Source organism: Triturus cristatus, chromosome 1_1, assembly GCF_964204655.1.
Source record: "Triturus cristatus chromosome 1_1, aTriCri1.1, whole genome shotgun sequence".
NCBI classification, from domain to species: Eukaryota; Metazoa; Chordata; class Amphibia; order Caudata; family Salamandridae; genus Triturus; species Triturus cristatus.
This window is the reverse complement of record NC_140579.1, coordinates 943216457-943228956: the sequence shown is the minus strand read 5'-3', so window position 1 is coordinate 943228956 and position 12500 is coordinate 943216457. Positions and strand designations below refer to the sequence as shown.

At 52.0% G+C, this 12500-nt stretch overlaps 1 long non-coding RNA gene and 1 pseudogene across 4 annotated transcripts in view; both read right to left on the bottom strand.

The window, feature by feature from the left end:
* LOC146871327 (uncharacterized) overlaps positions 1-12500 on the bottom strand; it is a 230566-nt gene that overhangs the window by 127506 nt on the left and 90560 nt on the right. The gene's annotated exons all lie outside the window — the stretch shown is intronic.
* On the bottom strand, positions 889-2539 carry LOC146871328 (18S ribosomal RNA; annotated as a pseudogene).

The following is a 12500-nucleotide window of genomic DNA, read 5'->3' as shown; positions in this document are numbered from 1 at the left end:
CTGGGAGTCGGACAGCACCGTCTGAAGAAAAAAAAGACATTGCCAGGCACTCTGCCCAGGAGCCTGCCCCCACCCACCTATCTATCTATCTATCTATGCAGGGGGGAGGGGGCTCCCGGAGCGACTGGAGCAGGCAGCCCCCGGTCCCTCCCGGGGTAACCCAGCAGGGACCACGCAAGTCTTCAAACCCCTCAGCCCGGCCACACTGGACCGGGTACCTGGCAACGAGGGAGGGTTGCTCCACCTGCACATCAGCCGTCCATCGACGGGCAGCCCGAGCCGTGCCAGCAGGCTGTCAATCAGCCCACCACCAACCTCGCCTAGGTCGGAGGCGCCGGAAGGAGAGAGCCAGGCGGCTCCCCGTCCCACACGCCTCCCACCGAGAGGAGCCGGGGTCCCCTCGCAGGCCCTCGGCCCCTTCTCTTCCAGACCGCCGTGCAGTGCAAGAAGGGCCGCTCCTAGGTCGCCCGGAACCCGGTCAGGTTGGGCCGGGTCTCGGGACGCCTGGAGAGCACAGCTGGCGCTAGGGCCTTTGAGGGAGGGGTGGTGCCAGCCAAGGGATGCACTGCCATTCGGTTCCCACCCCCCTCACCGCTGTGGGGGGGGGGGGGGGGGGGGGAGGGGGGTCATGCAGGGTGAGCTTAGGTTCTGTCTCGGGACGGGGGACGGGGGCCACCCCCCCGGTCTCACGTGGTTGGGCCTTCCCCGGGGGCGAAGGGGCCCGTCAAAGTCCCGGTCCTCACTCAAGCGCCCCATCCGACCGCCGACCACTCTGCCGGCTGGGGCGCACCAGGGCAGGGCCGGCCCCTGTGCCTACGGTGCGTGCTCGTAGGAGGTGGGCCGAGGGCTTCGGGCTGGCGCAGTCAGTCGCTCGGGCCGCTCCGCCGTTAATTGTCCATCCGCAGGTTCACCTACGGAAACCTTGTTACGACTTTTACTTCCTCTAGATAGTAAAATAATAGTCTTCTCGGCGCTCCGCCAGGGCCGTTGCCGACCCCGGCGGGCCGATCCGAGGACCTCACTAAACCAGCCAATCGGTAGTAGCAACGGGCGGGGTGTACAAAGGGCAGGGACATAATAAACGCAAGCTTATAACCCACACTTACTGGGAATTCCTCGTTCATGGGAAATCATTGCAATCCCTATCACGAACGGGGTTCAGCAGGTTACCACCACCTGTCGACACACGCTGATCCCTTCAGTGTAGCGCGCGTGCAGCCCCGGACACCTAAGGGCATCACAGACCTGTTATTGCTCGATCTCGTGTGGCTGAACGCCACTTGTCCCTCTAAGAAGTTGGACGCCAACCGCTGGGGGTTGCGAACCTAGTTAGCATGGAGGAGTCTCGTTCGTTATCGGAATTAACCAGACAAATCACTCCACCAACGAAGAACGGCCATGCACCACCACCCACAGAACCGAAAAAGAGCCATCAATCTGTCAATCCTTTCCGTGTCCGGGCGAGGTTTCCCGTGTGGAGTCAAATTAAGCCGCAGGCTCCACTCCTGGTGGTGCCCTTCCGTAAATTCCTTTAAGTTCAGCTTTGCAACCATACTCCCCCCCGGAACCCAAAGACTTTGGTTTCCCGGAAGCTGCTCGGCAGGTCATGGGAATAACGCCGCCAGATCGCTAGTCGGCATAGTTTATGTTCGGAACTACAACGGTATCTGATAGTCTTCGAACCTCCGACTTTCGCTCTTTATTAATGAAAACATTCTTGGCAAATGCTTTCGCTTTGGTTGGTCTTACGCCGGTCCAAGAATTTCACCTCCAGCGGCACAATACGAATGCCCCCAGCCGTCCCTCTTAATCATGGCCCCAGTTCCGAAAACCAACAAAATAGAACCGGAGTCCTATTCCTTTATTCCTAGCTGAAGTATTCAGGTGACCGGCCTGCTTTGAACACTAATTTTTTCAAAGTAAACCCTTCAGACCCCCAGGACACTCAGAAAAGAGCATCAAGGGAGCGCCGAGAAACAGGGGCTGGGACAGGCAGTAGCTGGAATTACCGCGGCTGCTGGCACCAGACTTGCCCTCCAATGGATTCTCGTTAAAGGATTTAAAGTGTACTCATTCCAATTACAGGGCCTCGAAAGAGTCCTGTATTGTTATTTTTCGTCACTACCTCCCCAAGTCGGGAGTGGGTAATTTGCGCGCCTGCTGCCTTCCTTGGATGTGGTAGCCGTTTCTCACGCTCCCTCTCCGGAATCGAACCCCGATTCCCCGTTACCCGTGGTCACCATGGTAGGCACAGACAGTACCATCGAAAGTATCGTCGCAGTCACGGGAACGTGCAACCGGCCCTAGGTTATCTAGAGTCAAAGAGGCCGGGCGAGCACGGATCCCGGAGGTCAGCGCTCGTCAGCATGCATTAGCTCTAGAATTACCACAGTTATCCAAGTAACAGATGGAGCGATCAAAGGAACCATAACTGATTTAATGAGCCATTCGCAGTTTCACTGTACCGGCCGTGTGTACTTACACGTGCATGGCTTAATCTTTGAGACAAGCATATGCTACTGGCAGGATCAACCAGGTAGCCGCACCTGCTAACTGTGTGAGGGGGCAGCGTGCCCATCTCCCCGACCAGCAACCTTCACGCACCCCTCACTCTTGGGAGCCTGCCAGGGGAAGGAACCAACTGCCTGGGCGGGAGGGCTCACTGGACGGGTGTGGAGAGGTGCAGTCGCATGGGTACCGGCAGGCCCAGCTGTCTCCCCCAGGAGGGAGAGGCAGGCCGAGGCGCAGCCTATGTGAGAAGCAGGGGTGCCGGAGCCTGGCGGCAGCGACACCCCTCAGAACAGTCATTCCGAGCTGCTGTGGAAATGTGCTGGGTAGAGGGGTGACGGCGCAGCGCACGGGGCCTTCGGACCTGTTGAGCAGCAGCATCCAAGGGCCTGGCGCCACCCGACACCTCCCGCTCGGGTCAAACACCTGGGGGGCACGAGCTGCCGGGGGCTGCTCAGCCTTCACTCTGCTGGGTAGGGTCTCCCGCCAGGCGGCAGGCCCTCGAGTCGGACGGTCCATTCAGGGTGGAAGTGCTTTGCTCGAAACAGCCGAGTCTGGCCAAGCAGTCCATACCTAAACGGACCGAGAGTGCCAAATCGATCGGAGTACGGGCTCGAAAGGGAAGCCATCTGGTCGCTCTGTGCCCCAACGAAAGAGTGAGCAGGCGCCGGGGCATGGGAGACCAGAGGCCCAGGGCCCCAGCCATGGAGGCTGCTCGGGGGACCCGACGGGCCCTCCGACCCGGGGCCCGCAGACACCTTGACAAGCAGGGGTGGCACGGGACCGACAGACACCTGTCCCGGGCCCTCGGCAGAGCAGCAGGCCAGAGGACAGGGCCCAGGGTCAGAGCCCCAGACCCGGGGCCTGTCAGGGCCCCTGGACCCAGCCGGTACTCCCAAGCCCGGAGGCCCAGTGGGAAGCCTCCCCGGGCCCGCCAGACCCCGTCCCGGTCACCCTGCCACGTGGCAGGACTCCGGACAGAGCCCGGGGTGGGGAGGACACCCTCCCCGGGGCACTCAAGGGCCCGTCTGGAGCTCCTGAACCCAGCCAAGCAAGGGGAGGCTCCCCGGCCACAACAGAACCCCGTCCCTGGCCTTTGGCAGTGTCGCAGGCTGGAGGACGGGGGTCGCAGGCTGGGGGACGGGGTCGCAGGCCGGGGGACGGGGTCGCAGGCCGGGGGACGGGGTCGCAGGCCGGGGGACGGGGCCTCTGACCCAGGGCCCCTGGGCCCAGAGTGCAGGGGAAGCCTCCTGGGCCCGCCGGACCCCGTCCAGGCAACCCTGCCAAGCAGCAGGACCCAGGACGGAGCCCGCGGGAACACGTTCGGGCAAGCAGCAGGACCCAGGACGGAGCCTGGGGTGGGGAGGCTGCCCTCCCAGGGGCCCCTGGACCCAGCCTCATCCGGGGCAGCCTGCCACGCGGCAGGCCCCAGGACAGACCCATGGCTGGGGCGGCATCCTGGCCTGTCCAGCTGACGGCTGAGGACCGCTAGGCCAAGAGGGGTCCCTAGTAATCCGGAGGAAGGCTACCCCCCCCTTTCTGGTAACCCGCGCACTCCAATTGACGGAGGGGACCCCTAGGGGCAAACGCGCCCGGCCTCCTGGAGCCCTGGCTGGGATCCGGGAGGCAAATGGACCCTCATCGGGACTTCCAGGCCGACCCGGCCATCTGGTCGCCTCATTGGAAAGCATTGCGCGCAACCAGTTGGCTGAGGGGAAAGGTGCGACTAGATGGCCGGCACCTGAAAGGACTCCAGTCTGCCCGCCCTCAGCTGAGCCATAGCGGTAGGGCTCTCGCCTGCCCACCCATGCAGGGCTCGGGGGGGGGGGGGCTCTGCGACCCCAGCTGGGCCTCAGGCACGGGGAGAACCACCGGAGCTCTTGGGCCCGGGCACCCAGGGGATGACTGCCCGGGACCCGTGGAGCCCGTCCCAGGCACTTTGCCGTGGGCCGCAGGAGGGAGCCCCGGACACCTGGGAGGATGTTGCCCTGGCATAGCCCATCTGGTCCCCGGAAAAGAACCGCCAGACCCGGGAGGGGCGTCCCGGCATACCCTGCCCCTAGTAATCTGGAGGAAGGCTACCCCCCTTTTTGGAAAACCGTGCGCACCGAGTGACGGAGGGGACCCTAGGCTCGGACGCACCCGACCTCCTGGAGCCCTGGCTGGGATCGGGGAGGCTAATGAGCCCCCATCTGGACTTCCAGGGCAGCCCAGCCATCTGGTTGCCCCATTGGAAAGAATTAAGTGCGACTAGATGGCCGAAGGAAAGGTGCGACCAGATGGCCGGGACCGAAAGGACTCCCATATGCCCGCACCGAGCCATAGCGGTAGGGCTCCCGCCTGCCCTTGCAGGGCTCCGGTGCTCTGCACCAGGGACCTTGTCCTGGGAAGATGGACACTTGGCAGGCCGCAGGACGTGGGCTCCCAGGCCCTGACCGAAACTCAGGAAGCCCGGAGCCGGTCCCTGATTCTCAATGCAGCCAGGCCGGGGAGATCGGGGAGCCTGCCCAAGCACGAGGGACCCCAGTCCCGGGCAAACGGACCCTCAGGTTGTGCGCTCGTTTTCCACAATGGTTTTCAAAATTGTGCGTAGTTGAACTAGGCAAAGTCCACCCAGCCCTATTCTTAACCTGTGTTCCGCCTACTCAGGTGGCATGCGATTTCTTAGAAAATTAAATTTTAACAGATTTACAAACTTTTTATAAATTAAGAAGCACAATTGAAAATGTTAAAACGTTCTGTAAATTTGAATGAATTTGAAACAGTAGGGAAAAAAATAAATTGGTATCTGCAGATTGGTTTGTGGGAGCAGTGCAAGTGTATCAAACAGAATATAGTAAGGATATCGGGGGGGGGGGGGGGGGGGGGGGGAGCGAGCATAATTGAATTTAGAAAAGCTCCTACCTTCCAGTTAAAATTAAAATGGTGTTTGTGACTTGTGTATTTGATTGATGAATGCTTGTTTTTGTATATTTGTGTATTGTTTTGCAGTTCAGATCGACATTGCTTAGGCTGGGATCCTTGGTTTCCAGTAATAATTAATTGGGGTTCCACACAAGTCAAAAGGTTAAGCACCACTGCCCTGCATAAATAAAAAAAAGAATATGGTTGCCTGCCCTTAAACACTAACTTTCTATTGTACTAATATTTTTAATGTGAAAAAACATTTTTAAGTGAGCTTTTACAGCACCAAGTCTCTTCTAGATTCACATGCTATGCATGTTTTCCCTATTGAGTGGTTGGATACAGAAGTGTTATGTTGGAAATCTTTTTCCTAGTTCTGGTGGGTGTCGACATGGGCGGAGCCTTCACATGACATCGATTGTGTGCACAATGCTCCATTACATTGCCACTGTTTTAGATAGATTTTTTCTGCCATTGGGTTTGGATGTGTAATGACGGAGCACCCGATAAGAGCCCAGAAAGACTGTTGGTGGCTAGTGTGACGCTAACAAAAACCTCTCAAAATCACTGTATTGTGATGCTCAATGTTGGATGGATGTTTTTACAGGGAATTTCGGGGAGTACTTTGCCGCAGTTGTAGAATGGTATTGGTCCCTGAGATTCTTTGACACCATCCTAGAGTGTGAGCACAATATTCAGGTTTTGCTCAAGCTGCCCCTGGACGTTTGCCTTAAATGACGAACAACGAGTATGAATATTCTGTCTGCTGAGGGGCTACAAGTTCATCAACTGGTGCACACATTCTCTTTTCAAACCAACAACTCCTATCCACAAGGACAAGGTACTCCTTGTTCACTGGGCAAGATGACAAGGTTGAGGCCAAGGAAGCTCAGGGTGAACACTAGGAGGATACAGATCGAGATTATTCACCACAAGAAAGACCCAGGTTTACAGTGCACCACCAACAAAATGCATCCGAACTGCCTGTGAAACCGCCAAAGCGGAGGTCTTTAAGTGAAAGGACAGAGCCGCAAAAGTAGAAGCCCTCAACGCCGAAGGAGACTATTACCGTCCTACAAGGCCTAAAGAAGAAGCCACTGGTAAGAAGATGCAGAAAGGAGTTGGCAGGATTTCAGAGAATTATCAAGTGCAAAGAGGGATAGAGGAACAAGCAACTTTGAAGGACAAGTCCCACAAAGACATGAAGCCCTCTGATATTGACAACATCATGCGAAACTAAATAGCCCCGGAGGCAGAAATAGATTAGCTAATTATCTAGAAGAGGGCCTTCGAGGAATTCATGGAACACCATGAGCTTCCTGTTCCCAGAGGCATTAAAAGATTCAACCAGGATTTAGAAAAACATGAGAATTCATCCAGAAACACCACAGGAGGCAGAAGTAGATCCAGATTTGAGGGAGGAACAGTTTATGTACACACCTGATGCAGAATCTGAGGCACATGTTGAGGAAGAAATACTCTGGAAGGACATTGAGGCAGACTCACGAGGAGGTGGATATTTATGTTTCAAGACGCTCTCCCCCCAGAGGACATATCTATGTATCGCGGGGTAATTAAGAGTGCTGCAGATGCATTTGGGGTACGAATGGAGAGATGGAAAAGGAAGACACCTATTTCCTATAAGAAACCCCAGGCCCTGTATATAGGAAAAACCAATTCCCATCTGTGCTGACTAGCATTTTACAAATGGGGAGGTTGATTTTCAAGGAACCTGCAAAGATGTTACCCTTAGCATATAGAATACGTATAGGACATCCACTCCAATTAATAAATACACACAGGCCCATTTGGAACCCAAAGCGTACTTCCTGGTTCTAAAACAGGACATAACCCATCAGCCAATACTGGATCTGTGGTTAGTCAACAAATTATTCAAAACCCAGAGATTCCAGATAACTCTCTAGGAGGCCAGACCCATGTTAGAAGAGAAGGATTACATTGTGACCATAGATTTAAAGGGCACCTACCCTGATTCAGCCGTCGCACAGAAAATACCTTGGGTTTGTGATAAGGTAAGTGCATTACCAGTTAAAATTGTTAACCTTTAGCATAAAATATACACTGACAGTTTATATGCAGATTCAGATACTGGTAGCTACCTACTACTGGAGACAATCTATTCATCTGTGCTTACCTAGATGGCTGTCTGGTAAAGGCAAGAACCTTGAAACAGTGCAAGGAAAACTTAAAAAAGTGGTAAGTTCACTCCCCTAACTGGATTTCTCAGTAAATTAGAAAAATAAGCCCTCACTCCAGAGATGAAAATGAACTTACTGGGGATAGATTAAGATACACTGAAAATAAAAGCATATAATACCCTACTCAGAAAAAGTGCCAGCATTGCATGAAAAAGAGCGCCTTTAACACAGGACATGCTCGATCTCTAGCAGGGAGGACAGTGATGAAACTGTTGGCCACTTGCATCCAATACATTCCCAAACATGAGATTGTACATTCAATTAATTCAGGAATGCCTCAATAGCTAGTAATCATAACATTTGGAAAATGTGAGGATCTACTGGTTGTTTCAGGCAAGGTCCGAAAGGAGATAAAGTAACGGAGATAAGAACATCTTAATGGGGAGGCATTTCACTACACTTCTACCACAGGAAATCATAAAAACAGAAGTGTCACGTGGGCTGGAGAACACATACGGGATAAGTGAAGTCAAGAGTACTGGGGACAGTCCAGGAGGTGACCAAACACATCAGTTACTTAGTCGAAAACAATGTTTCTGGTGCTGAAGGTGTTGGAGTGAAATTTAGAGTTCAAATCCTGACCTACCACACAACTGCCATGTAATACCTGAAAAACAGGGAGGGGTAGTCTTTCACACTAATAAATCTGACTCAGTGCTTATGCAAGTTGCCAATTGCATGATACAAACCGCTGGAAGCATACCACATCCCAAGAAAAGAAAACACTCGCGTATATGAGCTCAGCAGACGAACAAACATTTCACACAAGTGGGATATAAAACAAGAACTTGCAGACGCAGTATTTCAGCAGTGAAGAACGCCAAATGTAGACCTAGTCACAACATAAAAATGTAAAAAGAGCAGTCCTTCATGTCCTAGCATTACCATTTACTGTCCCTGGGGAATGTACTGTTGATAAACTGGATTGGATGTTTGCTTATTATGCTTTTCCCCCAGTACCAGTGATCCCACATGTACTGGAGAAGTTCTGAGTATCCAACAAGACTCCGATCCTAATAGCTTCCTGATGTGAAAGTCAAAGGTTCTCTTCTATAACTCAGAGTACAAGGGATTTACATGAGGATCCATTACACAAGGACACATTCACAATGCAAATAGGCGTTTGATTTAATTTTTGTAGAATTCCAACTAACGGTTTGGCTTCTTAGACCGCTGAATCTGTTCATATAAAGTTACCAGAGAGAACATTTAAGATCATTAGGGATGCATGTAACCATCCACTAGAAAGTGCTATGCTCTGAAATGGAAGAGATACCTTACATGGTGCAAGAAAAACAATGTTTAAGACATGTGTGGCTGTCGATACACATACTGTGCATAATCCTGCCATTTAGTGTTGGGCTTGGATGTGTGCAAGTTCTTTTTCTTCGATAACATCTTTCGAGTTATGAGATATTGTGACTCCTCTTGCTGGTAATGCACATGGTCATTGACTCCATTGTTAGATTATTTTTTTCTGCCATCAGGTTCGGACATGTGCTCCCGTTCTCTGGCTCGACACAGAGGCGGTGCACTATTCTTGGTTCCTACCCATGTTAGTATTGTTATTGATCACGTTTCTATTTCCCTACCGTTCGATGACTCCTTAAGCAACCAGGTGGTTTTCCTCCGCCCTCGGACTAAAGTACACCAGCGCTCTTCAGGGCCTTGTTCGGTCCTTACACGTATCTCCCCCATCATGTTCACATAGTGATGGAACAGACATCTTTCCGCTACTGTCCTAGGAGTCACGCTATATATCCTCGGACCGATCTCTATCAGGTCTGCAATCTGTGTCTCTGTTATGAGCAAAACGAGGCTGATTGCGATGCCTGTTGCTCCTTCCGTTCGAAGAAAACTCTTTGCGACCATCGGGCTTGACGACTCAAAATTTAATGGAGATGCGTAGACAACTGACATAACATTTTGGCACCCAGGACATCAAGGGAGAACACCATGTGCAAGCATCAGCTGCAGATGAAGGGACCTTCTTCCCGACGACAGCTCTGAACTGGAAATCCAGGATCTTCCACCAGCACAGCCAGCTGTGAGTACTGTTCTCTCCCCTCTACCTCGCCACTGACCCCACGAAGAACAGGCCTTCTCAAACATCGAACAGTTACTCTGGAGCACCAGAGACAGACTGCCAGGCCACTACTGCCTTCGGGCCATGGTCAACACCAAATGACAACTTCAGACATAACGCTCAGCTCAGTGCCGAAGAAAACATTGAGGCTGACTAATTCGGCAAAGGCCGCTCCCGCCTCGGAGTCAAGCCGGCCTTCGAAGCAGACAACTTAGTCATCGAAACAGAAACCGTTGTCGGAGCAAAGAACATCAGCGCTCAGCAGCAAGTTCGATCTTGGATCGGGGACTGTTGAACTGATTCTTCACAAAATACAGGAAGAAATGGACACCCACTAGAAACACCTGATTATCCATCCACATACATGCCGGATAATCACCCGACCTCCTGGATCTGCTGCTCAACCATCTAAACTGCAGCTGTCCTTTAAAGAAGCCTTAGACATTCCACCTCCACCAAAGCAGCGGAAGGGAATGGACAAAGCTACACGCCCTTTGCATTTCACTACTCCACCATCCCTACCTGCTTCACAATACTCGCCCTCACCTCCTGCTTCTCCAGCTGACCCTATATCATACACACCTCAAGGGTCAGCTCATTCAGAAAGAGGGCGACAGGGCCATGGAGATACCTTTGACATCCCACCACAGGATGATCCCTAGGACACCTATGATACTGATCCACCAGCGGATGTAGATCCTGACGGATACCCTAAAAACCCCTTCTCTCCTGATAATATTGCTTCCTACCACAACCTCATTGGTAGGGCTGCCACCTTCTCAAACTGGATCTGCATACTGAGCCATTGAAGGACGATTTCCTTTTTCAAACCTTTTCCTCCACACAACTCCCCCCCCCCCCCCCCCCTCAGTACCTGTCCATGCTTAAAAGCATGCTCCTTCACACCCCAGATATCTTCCACAACCTAGTTCAAACTGGGGTCATTACAACAAGGGTAGAAAAGAAATACAAGGCTTCCCCAACTGACCCACTCTACATCCAGGGCAAACTTCCACATGGCTCTTCAGTGGTAGCTACTGCACGCAAAGTGGCCAACTCTGAGCACTGGTGATGCCCCTACACCAGATAGAGCGTAAGAACAGGTGCCGCAAGCAAGAGGGTAGATGTGCAATTGGCCAACAATTGGCGGTTTGCCAAATCCATTGGGTTTTTTGCCTCAATATGAATGGGCACATTGGGACGAAATGGTAAAACTCCTCAAATATCTCCCAGAAGAGAGGCTATGAGACCATCTCTGAAGGGAAGCAGATCTCAAACACAACCATATGCTGTGCCCTTGATGCTGCTGTTAGGGGGGTTAACTCTAGTGTCCTTCTACGTAGGCATTCATGGCTCCGCGTCTGCAGTTTCAAACCGGAAGTCCAGCAAAACGTACTCAATCTTCCTTTCGATGGGGAACATCTTTTTGGCCAGCAGATAGAAACTTTTAGAAAAAATAAAAAAAGGACAATGAAACAGCAAAAGCAATGGGTGCCCTTTAAACCCCTTCCCATTGCAGGTCCTTTTGCTACTCATCCTACCGTGAAAGTTCCAAAACCACTTCCCCCCCCCAAAACCTCCACATCATACCAAGGACCAGAGGCTTATAACACCTCTCCCAGGAGGTATTTTTGAGGCTCCAACAAAGGAAACAATTTAAAAGGCAGAGGTAAAGGTAGATCCCCCAAAGGATCCGTCACCACCAGTAAGCCTGGACTGATCTCTCATTTCCCCGAACCACATAACACCAGTCTGTGGTCGTCTCCAAGGGTTTTTTCCTGCATGGCAGAACGTTACCTCCAACCAGTGGGTGTTGGATATTATCCAACATGGTTTTTGTCTGGAGCTCACTTGCACACCTCCCAACATTCCACCTTGCACAAAAACTCTCCTCACAATTCCAAAGGTTACTCAGGGAAGAGGTCCAAGCGCTCCTCAAAGAAAAAGGAGACATAGAACCTGCCCCTCACCATCAACAAGATACCGGAGTTTACTTGCTATACTTCTTTATCCACAAAAAGGACAGGTCTCTTAGACCAATTTTAGATTTCAAGCTCCAAAACAAATATTCTCTCAGAGCACTTACACATGGTCACTCTTCAAGATGTCAACCCACTACTACAACAAGGCGACTTCATGGCCGCAATTTACCTCAACGATGCCCATTTCCACATTCCAGTTCACCCAGCACATCGCCGGTACCTCAGCTTTGCAGTAAGCAGACGGCATTACCAATTCAAAGTTATCACTTTCAGAATCACTACCACACCTAGGGTCTTAAAGAGTGCCTAGCTGTGGTGGCCGTTCACCTACGCAAACAATGCATCTATGTCTTTCCCTATCTGGACAATTGGCTCATCAAGAGTGCCATTCATCTAAAATGTCACCAACACACTCAGGTCCCCATCAAACTACTTTACGAACTAGGCAATAAAGCTTTAAAATCCCATCTCCAACCCGTTATCTAGGGGTAATCCTCAATTCAGCGATGGGCATAGTCTATCAAAAGGCTGCTAGGATACAGTCCTTATAAACACTCATTCCTCTACTTCAACCTAATCAAGAAGATAAAGTCAGGACAGTTATGCACCTCGTTGGCACAATAGCCTCATGCATCGCTATAGTACCTCATGCCAGGTAACACATGCGTCCATTACAGGAGTGCTTGGCGCACCAATGGTTTCAAGCAGAGGGTTAATGGGAAGATCTAGTGTTGGTCGGCTGTCAAACGTGCCACTCTCTGCAATGGTGGAAAACCAACAACTTGTTAAAAGGACGGCCAG